Raw genomic sequence first — 17,688 nt, forward strand, 5'->3', positions numbered from 1 at the left:
AAGGAAACTGGGAGATGTGGCTACAGTTGCTTTGAATGAGGAATGTTCTGCTATCCTTTTGAACAAGCTGCCTCAGAAACTTAAAGATCTAGGAAGTTTCACTATTCCTTGTACTATAGGCAGTTTAAAAATTGAAAAAGCTTTATGTGACCTGGGAGCTAGCATCGATTTAATGCCATATTATATCTTCAAGAAATTGGGATTGGGGGAACCCCAACCCACTAGAGTGGCATTACAATTGACTGATAGATCCATTAGACATCCTAAGGGGATCATAGAAGATGTGTTAGTTAAAGCTGATAAATTCATTTTTTCCAGTTGATTTCATTGTGTTAGACATGCAAGAAGATGTGGAGGTCCCACTTGTCCTAAGGAGATCCTTCCTAGCTATTGGGAAAGCGATGATTGATGTCCAACAAGGACAACTCAGCCTTAGGATACAAGATGAGGAGATAATTTTTAAAATGTTTGATGCTATGAAACCTGCACCCTCTAGTGATGATTCTTGTTATATGATTGATGCCGTTGATATGACAATTGATGAATGCTTACAGGTAAGAAGGATGACTGATCCTCTTGAACTCTGCCTCCAATAGGGAGAACTTGAAAAAGGAGAAAATGAAGTAATAAACCTCATGATAGCATATCTGAATGATAAGCCTCAATTCAAGGGAAAGGGGTTTCTCAAATTAGAAAACTTAGGCAAATTGCCTGGACCATCAGGTAAGCCATCACCCCAAGAACCCCCCACCCTTGAACTGAAGCATTTACCTTCTCATTTAGAGTATGCTTTCCTTGGGGAACCATCAGCTCTCCCCGTAATAATTTCCGCAACACTGAGTCCATTACAAAAAGAAAAATTATTAAGAGTGCTGTGGGAACACAAAAATGCTATAGCCTGGAAGGTAGAGGATATCAAAGGCATTAATCCATCAATCTGCACTCATAGAATTTTGATGGAAGAGGACAACAAGCCTTCCGTTCAGCCCCAAAGACGCTTGAACCCCAACATGAAAGAAGTGGTAAAGGCTGAAATAATTAAGCTATTAGATGCTGAGATCATTTATTCTATTTCTGACAGTTCTTGGGTAAGCCCCGTGCAAGTCGTGCCCAAGAAAGGGGGTATGACTGTTGTTCCAAATGAAAAAAATGATCTCATCCCAATTAGAATTGTCACCGGATGTCGTGTATGTATTGACTAGAAAGTTAAATGAAGCCATTCGGAAGGATCATTTCCCTCTCCCATTTATGGACCAAATGTTAGAGAGGCTAGCCGGGCATGAGTATTATTGTTTCTTGGATGGATATTCGGGGTATAACCAGATCCCAATTGCATCAGAAGACCAAGAAAAGACCACTTTTACTTGCCTGTAGGGTACCTTTGCATACCGAAGGATGCGCTTTGGGTTATGCAATGCCCCAACAACCTTTCAGCGATGTATGATGTCTATATTTTCTGATATGGTTGAAAAATTTATCGAGATCTTTATGGATGATTTTTCAGTTTTTTGCTCTTCGTTTGATGCATGTTTTTGGAACAGGTGCTTAGGAGATGCGAAGAAACACATCTTGTGTTGAATTGGGAAAAGTGTCATTTTATGGTGCAAGAAGGCATAGTGCTTGGACACAAGATTTCTCAAAAAGGTATAGAAGTCGACAAGGCCAAAGTGGAGGCAATTGAAACTGTCCGTTCCGTAAGAAGTTTCTTAGGTCATGTTGGATTCTATAGGAGGTTCATTAAGGATTTTTCAAAAATTGCCAAGCCACTATCTACATTGCATAAGAAAGAAGTACCTTTTGAATTTTCAACTGAATGCCTTCATGCTTTCAACACCTTGAAAGACAAGTTGATCCATGCACCTATCGTGGTAGCCCCAGATTGGACACTCCCATTTGAATTAATGTGTGATGCAAGTGATTCTGCTGTAGGAGCTGTTTTGGGACAAAGAGTGAACAAACATTTTCAGCCGATTTACTATGCTATCAGAACCTTGAATGGACCCCAACTCAATTACACCACCACAGAAAAGGAGCTGCTAGCGGTAATCTTTGCACTTGATAAATTTCGTTCATATCTGATATATATATATATATTTTTATCAATAACACTTTCATTAATTCATCAATAGAAGATTTACAATAGGAAGACAAACACACTTATCTTCCAAGAGCAACAAAGAACCTCAAGAAAAGGGAAAAAAAGAAAGAGAAAAGAAAGAAAACACACTAAAGTTACAGCTTGGCCCAAAAAAGTGAATCCTTTTCTGCCCCTTGTTTAGCTAAACCGTCAGATAGGGAATTAGCCGATCTTTTAACCCAACGTATCTTAACTTCCATCTCCCGCACCAGCCACTTGAATTTCCTCCTCTCATTATTGTACTTCTATAAGCCATTGTGATCTTTAATCAGCCACCCTATCACCACCTTTGAATCCCCTTCAATTAAGAGTTTCCTGATATTCAACTCCTTAGCTTTTTGGACTCCTTCCATAACTACAAAGATCTCAGCTCTAAGGGAGTCACCCACTCCAATTGGGCCTGAGAACATGGCAGAAATGACCCCATATTCATCCCTAAAAACACCCCCAATCCCCGATTGTCTCGGATTTCCCTTGCTACACCCATCAAAGTTTAGTTTCACGAATCCACTAGGTGGAGGGGTCTAAGCCACATTCATTACTGACTTAGTTTGTGTGCTACTTGCAATTTCACCCCACTTCCTCAACATGCCATCCACAGTGTAATCTGTGAAAATCCAAAGATTTCAGCCACTGTACCACCCTAATATGAATGATAGCCCTCAGATCTGCTGCTCCTCTCTGAGCTTCTGAGAATATCCTAGAGTTTCTTCTTCCCAAAGTGTCCAACATACTGCAGCCCTTAGTCCTCTCCACATTGTCCTTCCCCTTTTTATCCGCTACCTGAAAAAAGAAGGGGAAAAAAAGGCCTTGCAAGTCTGATAGGGGGTTCCAACTACAACCAAATAGGGACAAAGCCCATTCCCAAACTAACCTCGCAAAATGGCAAGACACCAGTAGGTAAAAACCAGTCTCCCCATCCGCTTTACAAAGAACACACCACTGAGGTGACAAATAAGTATTGGGTCTCTTCTTTTGGAGTAAATCACCAGTGTTGATTCTTTCCAGATAGGCTTCCCAACAAAAACTACCAACCCTAGGAGGTATTGCTTTGCACCAAACCTCATAAACAGGAAAAGGAGGGAAGGTAGGATTGGTGGACTGACTTAAGACTTTGAAGAAAGAAGCACAAGTAAAAATGCCACTGGGAGAAGGTGTCCAAATTCTAGAATCCGCCCTAGTGGGGTCTAAGACAACGTTATCAAGAATTGCAATAAGGCTCAAAATAATGTCAAAGTCTGAGTCCCTCAAATCCCTTCTTAGACCCAAGTTCCACCCAATCCCAAAAATGGAAGAGGACGGGGTGGTAAAAGACGAGATTGGCTCATTTTTCAAATCAGAAAGAGCAAACAAAGAAGGAAACTGATCCTTTAGAGGGGCACTCCCCACCCAGGTTTGTTCCCAAAATTTTATGGAGTTACCAGAATTCAAATCATACCTGATATTAGGGGAGAAAACTGGTAGTAGGTCATGAATGGCTTTTCAAGGAGAATTGCTTGTGGTCCTAGCTCTGATTCCAACGTCCCATCTATTATGCTCCAGCCCATGAATACTTGCCACTATTCTAGCCCAAAGCTTCTCATTCTCCAAGGGGAATCTCCACAACCACTTTCCCAACAGAGTCATATTCCTTCTCCTAATATTCCCAAGCCCCAAGCCACCACATGTCTTACTCTTACAAACTATCTCCCAGCTCACTCTATGATCCCTCTTTTCCTCTCCCGGTTCCCACAAGAAATCTCTCATTAACTTCTCCAATCTATTAGCAACCTTCATTGGGATTTTAAACACCGACAGCATAAAGATAAGTAAATTAGCAAGCGTGACCTTAATAAGAGTAATTCTCCCATCAAGAGAGAGGTGGTTCTTTTTCCATGACACCAGTCTTTTTTCATACCTTTCCACCACTGGGTTCCAAAAGCTCTCTCTCATGGGATTATCCCCTAAAGGCAACCCTAAGTAGTTCAAAGGCCAACCCGAGACTTCACACCCCAACACTTCAACACTCTCCCTGATCTCTCCCTCCTCCAAATTCACTCCCACAACACAACTTTTCCCAATGTTAACTTTCAAGTTGGATATTTGCTCAAACAGTTGTATCACCGACTTCAAATTCCTAATAAAGCTCACATTACCGCCTTTACAAAACAGAATCGTGTCGTCAGCAAACTGCAAGTGAGTAAGAGGGGTTTCCGCCCCCTAGAATCTGCTCTGTGAATCAATTTCCCCAAAACCTCCGCAATTAGAATGAACAAGAAAGGAGAAAGGGGGTTTCCTTGTCTTATACCCCTACTGGCTGGAAAGAAGTCTACCACTGTCCCATTCACTAGCACTGAGTAATGACAATTGCGGACACAACCCATGATCCACTTACACCATCTAGCCCCGAACCCAAATTTAGTCAAATCTTTCCTAAAAAATTCACAGTCCACCGAATCATAAGCCTTTTCCAAGTCTAACTTACAAACCACTCCCTTCTTCTTATCCCTCGTAAAGTTCTCCACACTCTCATTAGCAATTAAAATCTGATCAGTAATTTGTCTTCCATTAACAAAAGCTCCTTGGTAGTGTACAATGATATTTGGCAAAACCTTTTTCAGCCTCAAAGACAACACTTTTGCAATGATCTTATACAAGCTATTAACCAATCTAATTGGCCTAAAATCCTTCGGGTGGGAAGCATCTTTCTTTTTTGGAATTAAGGCTATAAATGTGTAATTCACACCCGGATTGACAATTCCTCTCCTGTAAAGCTCCTCAAATACCTGCAAAAGATCATCTTTTAAAATGTCCCAACAGTCCTGATAAAAAGCCATTGTGAACCCATCTGGCCCTGGGGCTTTTGTTCTATCCATAGAAAATACAACCTCCTTGAACTCTTCTAAACTAAAGCTTCTCTCCAACCTTCTCCTGTTCTCCACCCCTACATCTGGCCAATCCAATCCTTCTACCCACACCCTTCTACACATAGTTCTTCTTAGGATAGATTTGAAGTGCTCCACACAAGCCCCGACAATCTCCTCTTGATGCACTAGCTCAACACCATCTACTACCAATTTGGAGATCAGGTTCTTCCTTCTCCTGCCTTCTGCTAGAGAGTGGAAAAACCTAGTGTTTCTGTCCCCCTCTTGCACCCATTTACACCGAGATTTTTGCCTCCAGCTAATTTCCTCCTTGTGCAGGTAGTCCTCTAACTGCCTTCTTAAATCTCTCCTGAGCTCAATGTCTTCCTTTCCAAGTTCTCCCCTTTCTTCTTTAGAGTCAAGGCTTTCAATCTTATCCAGCAGATCTCCCTTTCTTTTTTCTATCCTCCCAAACTCTACCAAATTCCACTCCTTGATTTTTGCTTTCAAAAATTGAAGTTTCTTATGGAATTTCATCTCCTCCCATTCCACCAATGGGTTACACTCATACCACCACTCCCTCACTTTGTTGTTAAACCCTGGGTGGAGTAACCACATATTTTCAAATCTAAAGGGGGTAGGACCTCCACGCCTTCTTTCCTCCTTACATAACACTATGGGCCAATGATCAGAGGTCACCCTTGGAAGAGCTCTAGAAGCCAAGGTTCCTTAATGAACTTCCCAATCCAGAGAGAACAAGAATCTATCCAATTTAGAGCAAATGGGTCTAGATTGGAGATTTGACCAAGTAAATGTCTTATGGGCTAGGGGGATCTCTTTAAGTTAAAAGTCATCCACAAGGCTGTTAAACTTCCTTATGCTTTTTGTCACCCTCTGGTTAACCTTATTGGATTCTTCCGAGAATCTAATCACATTGAAGTCCCCATCCATGCACCAGGGCCCATCCCACAACCCTCTAACATCCGCCAATTCCTCCCACAACTCCTTTATCTTTCTGTAGTCATTCGGTCCGTAAACATTTGTGAGAACCCACATAAAATCACCCTCATGCTGCTTAAACTTCATGGAAACCGAGAACTTTCCGATCAACTCCTCTAGGCCTTCAACCACATCCCTCTTCCACATTGTTACAATACCCCCGGATGCACCCCAAGAGGGAGTAGCCACCCAACTGATCCCCCTGGCTTTCCAAATACTCTGTGCCCAATTGTTATTAAACTCCATTCTCTTAGACTCTTGCAACAACACAATGTCTGGGTCAAACCGTTTTATTACTTCTTTTATTGTCGCTCTCTTCCTTGCACTCCCAATTCCCCTCACATTCCAACTTCTTATTTAAACCCCTTGCCACCTTCCACTACTTTCTCCCTTTCCTCCTATCTCCTTTTACCCCGAGATTGTTGTCTCCTACATCTCTCTTCAATCTCTCTACTTCACTCAATCTCCTCTTCTTTGTTCTGATCTCCTTCTTCCTCTTCTGTAATCTTTCTTTCAGCACATTTAAATCTTCCAACCTACAGCCCAACTTCTCTATAAATTCGGCTAGCAAGTCTTCTCTCACAGAGTCCTCCACCCCTACCCTTCCTATAGAAACCCCTCCATCTCTGCCCATCTGCCCGTTCTTCCTCTCCCCTGGTCCCACCTTTGTTCTTTCCTCTCCATCCAACCTCCCTCTCCTATTACTTTCCTCCTTCCTGTTCCTTTCCCTCCATCTCTACCCTCAAACCTTTCCCTCCTCTCCACTAGCCTCTCCCCTCTTCTTTCCTCCCCTTCCCTCCAAATCAAATTTCCTTCCACTTCCTTAAACACTTTTTCAATGATTTCCCACACTTTTTCACTCCTAAACCTTCCTTCCCTCACCTTCCCACTTTCCTTCATCCCCTTCTCCCCCTCCTCGGAGAGCCCGCCTTCTAGCACGACTGCATATTCATGGGCTACAGGACATGGAACAGAAACGGAATCTGGAACCAAAGACACAGGAGACACATTAGTAGCACAAACCGAATTCACTGGGTTACCTGGGGTTGGTGGACAGGCTAGAAAAGGATTGCTCCCGGCCTCCCTCTCATGTTTCAGAGGTTGGTAAACATCTGTCTCCCTTAGTTGGTTGGGAAGTACTTCTGTCCTTTGGCCAACCTGGTGATCTTTCCCCTCTACCGCTGGTTCACCCCTAGATGGTGTGTTTCTGCTTAGCTTCTTGTTCTCTCGATTTACCCCTTCTGATAATCCTTGCACACTTTATAATCTTGGAAATGAGTTAACCCGATTGCAACCTACACCCTGAAATAAGCTAGCAATATTCCACCCATCCATGTCACCACTAGCATAACTACCTTCGTCATTTACACTGCCCACGCTAGTACCATCAGCAGAAAGGTCCTCCGCTTCTTCATCTCCTTCACTGCATTGTGCCCATCCTTCATCCTTCTCTTCCCTCTCTTTAGTTCTGTCCCTATCGAATCTTGGATTCGGCCTTTTTGAGGAGCGCTACAGTTGGCTATGCTCCTCCAAACATTGTCGGGAAACCCACTGCAACACCGGTTTCTTCTCCAACTTCCGCCACTGCACACAAGCCCCCCCCCCCCCCTTCTCACGACTTGGGACGATGATAGACCATTGGCACTGTCTATCAGCACCCTAAGAGAAGCCCCTTTGCCTGACCCACGTGATGATTTAAGTTATCACGTGGGTCCTTCAAATGGATCCCCCTTTCGGTGTTATGCCCACCCGACCCGCCCGCGTGACCTTTTAAGTTGTCATGTGGGGCCTTCCAATACTGTCCTGGCTCAACCTTCACCCCGCCCGACCCACCCGCCACCTTCAACGGCTCAGACCAACCCACCCTGCCCTTTCGCCACGTCAGCAAAGGAAGAGAATCCCGCCATAAAGTTGCTTAATTCAAACCTATTTGAAAAATTTTCCTTAAAGGGATTTCTTGTCATTTGGTTTTTCCCAACCGGCTTAGTAACCCCAAAAAAACATTTCATCTGCTCCACCTTTTCGACTCCCAACATACGCCCTCCATGTGTCCACCACCCCGCCAGCTCATCATCTTCTACCTTACAAACACCTCCCCACCACGACCATTCAACTTCAGAGGCCACCCACACCTTGTACCAGGCATCGTTCGAGCATATTTCAATGACCCTCGACAAGTTCTCGTGCCTTACACCAGCAACCTGTAACTCCACGACACCCAGAAATCGTTTATCAGCTTTCATCAAGATGCCTCCCAGACAATGCATGATGTGTTCAAGAACATAGTTCCGCCAGAGCTGAAATGGAAGGCCTACAAGCTTCAGCCAGACACAACCATCTTGGACTTCGACTTCATTGCATAATGGACTCCAGTTCTGAACCTGTATCAGAACTCCATCCACCACTACTACTTTAAAACTTAGCTCCTGGTCACCTACATCAAGCACAACTTTCGTCTTTGCAAAAGGGAACAACATAGCTTCACTCCTAGATCCTAACTCCCCTGCCACTGTACACAAAACCCTTCTCCAGTCTGTCACTCCTCTATCGGCCACTATCACCCTTCTTTTCTTCCACTAATCCTTCCCTGCTCCTACCAATAATCTTCGAAGTCTAGACACACAAGCAATCACCACTTCAATCGGAGTGCCTTGCACTTCTACGCTCCTAGAGGAACTAAACGAAACTGCCCCTTCCTGAGCTTTTTTACCATGGTCTTTGGAAATTTGACCAGTTCTCTTCACCCCCTCTCCTTCCTTGCTCCTACCAATAATCTTTGAAGTCTAGACGCGCAAGCAACCACCACTTCAGTCGGAGTGCCTTGCACTTCTACGCTTCCAAAGGAACTAAATGAAACTGCCCCTTCCTGAGCTTTTTTACCCTAGTCTTTGGAAATTTGACCAGTTCTCTTCACCCCCTCTGCTCTCTTCACTTCCAAGGCTACAAGAAAAGACTGTACCACCTTCACAAAGTCCATCCACCCTTTTCGTAGCCTCCCTTCTGGCACACACAGTAGTTGCTTTCCACTTGTTCCAAAAAACTCCATCATAGAGATAAACCATCCCTTTCTGTTTCTTTTCAATTCTGTTACATATTTCTTACCTGGTACAACCAATGAATTTGTCCATCCAATCACCTTACCAGAGTTGATAGCCCCATCTATGAAACCTTTCAACCAGACTAAGACCTCCTTTGACACCAACACAGTCGCCCTATTATTCTCTCTAATTTTCAAAACATCCTCACCTTTGATCCTTTCCTCTTCGAACTTGAAAGTCTTGACTTCGATCGACACCTCAGACCTCCACCTTCCTACTACTCTGAACCTGCCCTCGCCCATGAACCTATCCCTCACACCTCAAAGTACAAAAAAATATCACACCTGTAAATGAAATTTCCTGTTCCTCGACGAAATGCAGCTCAGAAACGGCAAGACCGGAGCCGGAAAAGATCCAGCATGTCAAAAAGCTTGAACAGAAAAGGTGAAGTAGAGGAGCTGACCGAGAAATGCAGTGACTGAGGTAATGTAGTGAGAGGGAGAGAGTGGGTGAGAGCTTGAGCGAAATTTGTCTCGACTCTCGTCTCGTTTTGTCTCGTATCGTCCCTCGTTATCAAGAAGACTCACAAAAAGAGTGACGCCCCTGGTTGTTTGGACATGGGGGATTAAATGACTGAAAACCACATTAGTGATATTTTCATGTGAAGACTAAAGACTGAGTCGTTCATATTTGATATTGTCCAAGGTTATTGTATACACATATCATTCGACATTAAGGCACTTGCTTACCAAGCAAAATTCAAAACCAAGACTGATCAGGTGGATCCTTCTATTGCAAGAATTTGATATTGAGATTAGAGACATGAAGGGTGCTGCAAATCTGGCTGCTGATCATCTCTCCCGGTTAGACAAGGTAAGCTCAAAAGAGGAAATAACCAGCAACATTCAAGAAGAATTTTCGGATGAACAACTGTACTCAATTCAAGAATATTCATCTCCTTGGTATGCTGATTTTACATCAGAAGAAATTCCTTTTTGATGTAAAATACTATCTGTGGGAGGAATCCTTTTTGTGTAAATTGTGCAGATCAGATCATAAGGAGATGTGTCCTGAGGAGGAGATGGAGTCGGTACTCCAATTTTGCCATGATAAAGAAGCAGGTCATTTTGGAGCTAGTCGCACCACAGCCAAGGTTTTGCAATCAGGTTTTTATTGGCCTACATTATTCAAGGATGCCCACAGGTATGTGTCCACATGTGACAAATGTCAAAGGTCGGGAAACATTTCCCGACAGAATGAAATGCCCTTTTCCAATATTTTAATCTACGAAATCTTTGATGTTTGGGGTATAGACTTCATGAGACCCTTCCCGAATTCTTTTGGGATTAAGTACATCCTCGTTGCTGTTGATTATGCATCTAAATGGGTGGAAGCCATGGCTTTGCCCACAAATGACTCAAGGAAGGTGGTACACTTCCTGAAGAAGCTATTCTCTCAATTTGGCACTCCGCGAGCTATAATTAGTGATAGGGGAACTCACTTCTACAATAGCCAATTTGAGCGGTTAATGCAAAAATATGGAGCTACACATAAATTGACTACCCCTTATCACCCTCAAACTAGTGGCCAAGTGGAGTTGGCTAATAGGGAGCTCAAAAGAATTCTGGAAAAGAGTGTAGCATTTGTTAGAAAAGATTGGTCCATTAAGTTAGATGATGCATTATGGGCATACATAACTGCATATAAGACACCCATTGGCATGTCCCCCTACAGGTTGGTCTTTGGTAAAGCATGCCATTTACCAGTAGAATTAGAGCACAAGGCCTATTGGGCTCTTAAATTCTTGAATTTTGACATTGAGGCCACAGGGGCTAAAAGGAGGCTGCAATTGAATGAGATGGATGAATTCAGACTTGCCGCCTATGAAAATGCCAAGGGGCTATAGAATGAGATGGATGCAATTGAATGAGATGGATGAATTCACCATCACTCAGGTCTTTCCCCATGGGGCTATAGAAATCACCCACTCGGTTCAGGGCACATTTAAAGTAAATGGCCAACGCTTGAAACCATATTTAGTGGGCGGTACTGTACCCCCTCCATCCACTGTTTATCTTGACAACCAATGATCTTCTTGTTCATGAACATGTTAAGGCATCTTTTCTTCATTTTTTTAGGATATTAATTAATAAAATAAAGATCTCTTTTTCAAAATTTCAATTCATTTTTAGCAGAAGAGGCTTCCCACGAAAGTGCCCATTTTATTATCTAGGGAGTCCTCTATTGACCCTTCCTTTTACTTGCTATTGCTTTTGTTGGTTTTATTCTCATCCCCTAACACTAGGAACATTGCGGACAATGTTCATCTTAAGTGTGGGGGAGTGAGCCTGAGGCTAGGGTGTGGGAGTTGAAACCATACACCTCATTCACCCCAACACACATATGCAGGCAATGCCATATCCAAGTAGACTGGAACCCCTCAAGTTCATTGCTATTTATTAGGTGATTTTTAAGAAGGAATACAATGAGTTGAGGGAGACCAATGTATTTGTTAAGTTTTTATTCTTGCGAATGACCCAACTTAGTATATGCATGAGAAAAAGGGGGAGCTGAATATGTCTTTCAGCATAACTAGCCTTAACTACCTTCATGTATATGAAAGCACTTGATTTCATTGTTAGTGGTTAAGAAAGCTAGTGCACATCTGAATTGCTAATACATGAGATTCAATAATTGCAAAAAGGACAAAGCCCAAATTGACTCTGCTATTTTGAGCTGAATAATAAAACTAGCATCTCAGAACATGAGTCTTGTTATCTACCTCAAGCATGTGACTAGTGTGAAATGGAGCATAAAATGCACTCACACCAAAACAAAAAAAAAGGTGAGAGAGAAAAAGAAGAGCGTGAGATGGAGCATAAATTGCACTCACACTAAAAGAAGAACAAAAGGGTGAGACGGAGCATAAAATGCACTCACCCCTAGAAATAAGTAATTATGGTGACAACTAAGGTTCAAAGGGGCATATTAAAGTTGAAATCTCATTAAGATATAGTTACAAATGTGAAACTTAGTGCAATTTGATTATTAACTTTGACAATTAAGGAGCTGGTTTATATATTGATTGAGAGTGAATGCCGGACTTTGAAGAAATTCATATTCTCCTTTTCCTGGATCTTATACATGTGTTAAAATGGTAATTTATAAGAATAGGAGCTGAACACTTACAAAAGTTCCCTGACCACTCAATGCATTTCTATCTTAAAAAACTCACCAGGTAAATGGTGAGAATAGAAAGGGGGAATGTTTAGTTTATGGCTGATGTCTTTGCTTGAGGACAAGCAAAAGCTTAAGTGTGAGGGTATTTGATGAACATACAATTTATCTATAATTTATGAGGTCTTTGCATGGATTTTTATGCTGATTTTATTTAGTTTTGCCCTAATTTAGCTTAATGCTAAGAAAAGATTTCAAGGGTAACTAATCCAAGTAAAAGAAGGCAAAAGTTAAGAAAAGAAGGTCCAAAAAGACCAAATTCAGCCCAGCCCGGTTATGGAAGCAAGAGAGCACACTGCGGCCCAAGAAGTACAAGTTGATTCCTTAAAAAAACCCAAGAAAAGAAAGCCTAGCAAAGAGTAAAATTCGACCTAGTAGAGAAGGCCCATTCTCAGCCCAAAAGAGCAGCTTAGAGTGTAATTATCATGTGATAAGAGGGAGCCTAAGTGCAACCCAAATAGCAGCCCAAAGAGCTAGGGGCGGCAACCCTTAGAAGGCTTTCAAGAGAACTCTAGAAAGTTCAAGAAGGGGGTGTAATACACCCCATTCTAGAGGTTTCAAGAAGGGGCAAGAGTCCCCTTGAAAATCTATATAAGGAGGCCTCTAGAAGGGGGGAGAGGTGTTCAATTGCTTGAGATCAAGGCTCTCCCACTCCTAGAGGTTCGAACACCTTGAAGAGAAGAGAAAAGAAGAAGGGCTAGGCGCAAGGAGGTGAAGAAGAACGGTTGAAGGAGTTCAAGTCAAACTAGCAAGAAGAGAAGGTGAGTTCGAAATTGGGGGTTTTTGATTCAGAGATCTATTGTAATAATTTCATTCTAGTTTCATTTTTCTTTGATTCAAATTCAGCTTCCTTGTTGTAATGATTTTTCTTTCTCCCTCTTCCATTCTTTCTTGATGTAATTAAGTTTGTAAAATTTCAGATCAACAATCAATTTCTTTTTGATTCATTTGAATGGGTGTGAATTGTTCTTGAAGTTTCTTGAATAGGGGTTAATTGTAGATCAATTCAGCCAATTAAACTTTCAAAATTCAGATCTGAATTGCTTGAAAGAGAATTCAGATCTGCAAATTTTCAGATTGGTCGAATTGATCTAAGATTGGAATTCTTAGAGTGCTTGAGAAAGACTCTAAGAGTTCAGATCTACTATTCAATAACTGAATTGGATGCAAGGTTAGAGATAACTTGCACAATTCAGTTGGTGATCAATTTAGATTTGAATTGATACCTTGATAGAGATATGGGGATCATCACTCATGCATAGGATGAACATGCACTTGAAAGAGGTTGTTCATGACCTTGGGGTTTCACCAAACCAAGGCTCAATCACAATCTATTCGAATGATTCAATTTGATTGATTGTTGAATTCTGAGATTAACATTAACTGCTTACTCTTCTAACCTGAATTGAAGGCAATTGGGCCAATAATTTAGATAGATTTTAGTTTAGGATTTTTAGCTTTTGAATAAAGTTTTGATTTGTTGTTGATCAGATAAGAAGTGACCAATTTAGTATTAGTAATTGTTTCCTAAATCATTGTGGGAACGATACTTCGCTCACTACTTTATTACTTGAACGGCTAGTGCACTTGCTAATGTCCTGTAGGCTATCCATGACAACTGACATTGAGATCAAAGGGGCCATTCCTGTTACATAATTTACTACATCTTTCTCGTTGCTGTAAACATAACTCCAAATGTACCGCCCAGCATAGAGGGATGTGCTTAAGATAGTTGTCTCTGTTAGTGAGAGAAACATCATAGCACAAACAGCAATACAAGCTGCTAGCTTGTGGGTTCCCAGCTCCTATTTCGTTTGAAACTCGAGTGCTACAGGATAGAAGATGTGGTCTTTTTTCAATATCAGAATACAAGCATCAAACTTACATATGCACATGTAGATTCAGATCAAGAATAGTAGAATACCCATGAATCATACATATGCAGCCATGGGTATCTGATTATTTGAAGGCCATGAATCATATGTATGCAGCCACTTTCCACATGACTATTTGTGATATTTTGTGAAATTAATGGCCATATTCTTCTTTAAATATAAATATTTACTGTCAATTTTTCTATCATGTAGTCAGAGGACAGGTTATGTGATTAAGGGAGCGGGAATAGCTTGAAAGGAACATAAGAGAAAAGAAAAGGAGTGCTCTTCGGATCTGTTCTCTCATTTTTGGATAAGGTAAGAACTTGGATTTTTTTATTTTTGAAGCATTGGATTTTGTCATGAATTTGTTGACCTCCAAGTGCATTGCTGAAGTCTAAGAAACCTTCAAGCTATTTCTGTCAAATTACACATGTAAACAATTTAATGGGCTCTGTCATAAGATATTGAGTATAATTTCTATGAAAAATTGTCCTTAGTTGAGGTCCCATAAGCTTCTTCAATTAGAGTTTCTTAACATATTTGTTGGTGTCAGGACTTGTTTGATACATGGAATGACAGAGAGTCTCAATTACCGAAATTCAGAAACTGTTATGCCATTACAAATGGCCCAGTGGTTGCATCCTCCTCAATTTTATTGATATGATTGGGACTCTAGTACTATCTACCTTTCAAGTCCATCTGTCGTGTGTACATATGTAATATGTCACTATCAATACAATTGTTTTTTAATTATATGTTAATTGATAATATTTGTCACTTGTAGACTCCACTGTCCAGAAAGGGGAAGGTTGTTTGTAGTCATAGGCCTAAGGTAAATTCCGAAGCCACTTCGATATTATTTTTTTTTCCTATAGAACTTTAAAAATTTCAAAATTCTCTATGGGCTGAAACTGAATTTGGGTTGATTGTTATGCCCTCAAAGTCCCTTCCTAGTTCCTACTCCCTTCCTAGTTCTAAACTTATAAAATAGTTTAGGTCAAAGTATAGAAATCTATAGATTAACATATTTATAGATTCCATTGCCTAGGTGTCGCCTAGGCGCCCCATGGTCGCCTAGTCGCCTTGATAACTATGTTTCCTAGTAGTACATGCTTGCCCACATAAAAAATTAAAAAATTATGCCAAAATTCTCAAGGATGCTGATAACTCATATTTCTGAAATGAAATCACCATTGCTGCATTAACTAAAAAACAGGGAATATTAAAATTAAGCACTAAGAAGTGCTGTCTAGGCAACCTAGATGCTTTGGGCATAGGCAAAATAACTAGAGATGCTAATGGGCTTATTATTCTTATCTACAAGTTCTATGTGAGATGATGAAGAAATTGAAAATCCATGGAGCTAAACCTGTCCAAAACCTGAATCCAGCCATGTTCATGGTCCTGGACCTATCTAAAACAAGAACACAGCCCTATACATGAAACTAGACTTGTCCAAAACCTTAATCCAAAACTGTCCATGGCCTTGCACTATCCAAACCCCAAGTCCAGACCTATCAATGGACCTAGACCTGTCCAAAACACGAACAAAGACCTGTCCATGATCTTGTACATGCCCAAAACTTGAACACAAACCTATTCACGTAATGCAGACCTATCCATGGCCATGTACATGCATCCAAAACCTAAAGCTAAACCTGTCAATGATGCTAGACTTGTTCAAAACCCGAACCTAAACCTGTCCATGGTCCTTTACTCGTCCAAAACCTAAACCTAAACCTATCAGTGGACATAGACCTGCCCAAAACCTGAACCTAGACCTGTCCATGGCCCTATACTTGTTAAGAACCTAAACCCAAACCTGTCAATGGACCTAGACTTGTCCATACCTAGAACCTAGACCTTTCCATGGCTCTGTACCTAATCTCAAGTTTGATAACAACATGCTCAAGGAAGTCATTTAAATGGTGAGTCATTTTGAGCAGCAAATTCCTCTGATAAATGCAGACATGTTATCATGATAAAGAATGTTTTGGGAGCACTGAGTGCTATTGGTTGATAAATACCCCATTCAATAATTAATTTTTCAGCAAACTGTACGTGTCTATCTTTAATATATACTAGTTAGAACTAATGCAGACTTGTTTCTATCTTTATCAGGAATCTGATAGCAGATTTTATACTACTCTTACAGAGCTTCCTCAACAGATGGCTTTCACCCTCCTCTCTTTAGAGGGTTTTATGAATGCTTTTGTACTCTGACAGAACATGGCATTTCAATATTTCAAGGGGGCTTAATCTTTGGTATCCAGAATAAATTGTTCATTCAAATGGATTCCTAGGTTGGCAAACTCCATGCCTGATAGCATGGTTGGAGTAGGGAGGAGCTTTCTGAATTGGAGGAACCATTATCCGGGGCGAGTTTTGTTGTATGGCTAGATGGGTATCTCAGCCCTCCTGGCTGTCCTTTTCCTTCCCTAATGGAGATTAGGAAGTGATTTTCCATCTTTTTCTTTGATGGAACATATGTTGGAACATATGCACCTATTTTGTTGCAGTAATTAGTATTATTGGTTATAAATGTTTTATTTTTTAATTTTAAGCTGTTCTTTTTCTCAGCCTTAACCTTTTGTCTTTTTTGTTGTAGGCTGAAGCAGAACTTATTTCTTCTATTGTCATTTTTTTTAAGCGACTTGGTATAACAGCATCTAATGTGGGCTTTAAAGTTTCCAGTAGAAAGGTCTCAGTTATCTACCTTTTGATGTCTATTGTGGATGTCTGTGGTTCTTAATAACATTGTTTAAATTTTTGTCTTATATTTAACCTTCTAAAATATAACCGATTGAATTGATTATTATATTGTCATTGGACTTTTAAATGCATTTTCTTCTGGAAGATTGTTGCCTTAGAGTTCTTGACATATCACCTACTGTATTTATATAAATTGATTTTTTTTTTAAATATTCTTACTCCTAATCTTCTTATTGAAATGATTCCTTCCTCTTGAAGCTTCTGAATTTGGTGGTTGCTTTTGATTTATGTGGCACATCTGAAATAGCAGCCAATTTCCTTATAAACTCCAATTCGTATTTGTTGGATCTGGCTAGGAGGATTTCCATGTTCCTAAAACCTAGAATTTAACAGTGTATCATAGGTCAAGCTAGATCATCTAGAAAATGAGCCAGTCTACTACTTATACAAGTTTTGGTTAAATTAAATCCATGACTTTTTTAATAGTAAAAAGAAAGAAAACTATTAAAAAGAAAAAAAAATGGAGCTGATTACAAACATCATCAAGGTGTTAAGATAACACCTATCCCAGCAACATCCCAGAAGAACTCAAACATCAAAGTAAAAAGGCGCAGAGAGAAAACAAAAGATCCCTCCCCAACTTGAAAGCATTGTTAACCATCTCCATCAGACACTTCTTCCTGCCCAACTCCTTCCTCATTCCATGCCTCTCCTCCTTCCCCTACTATGATGTTCATGTTCTTCAGTCTCTCTTCCTTCTTACTCCTATCAAAAGCTTCAGAAGCTCTTCTAGCAAACTTCTCTCTGCCCCAAAAAACAGACCTAACCTTTTGCCAACCCAGACG

At 40.8% G+C, this 17,688-nt stretch overlaps 1 long non-coding RNA gene across 1 annotated transcript; it reads left to right on the plus strand.

The window, feature by feature from the left end:
• Positions 1-1,093: 1,093 nt before the first annotated feature.
• On the plus strand, positions 1,094-16,982 carry LOC148846429 (uncharacterized). Its single transcript, XR_016101729.1, has 2 exons — positions 1,094-2,042; positions 14,342-16,982. It is a non-coding gene; the product is annotated as an uncharacterized LOC148846429 (long non-coding RNA).
• The last annotated feature ends 706 nt before the right edge of the window (positions 16,983-17,688 follow it).

Source organism: Nelumbo lutea, chromosome 7 (genome assembly GCF_056320005.1).
Source record: "Nelumbo lutea isolate HS-2025 chromosome 7, American lotus-T2T, whole genome shotgun sequence".
Lineage (NCBI taxonomy): Eukaryota > Viridiplantae > Streptophyta > Magnoliopsida > Proteales > Nelumbonaceae > Nelumbo > Nelumbo lutea.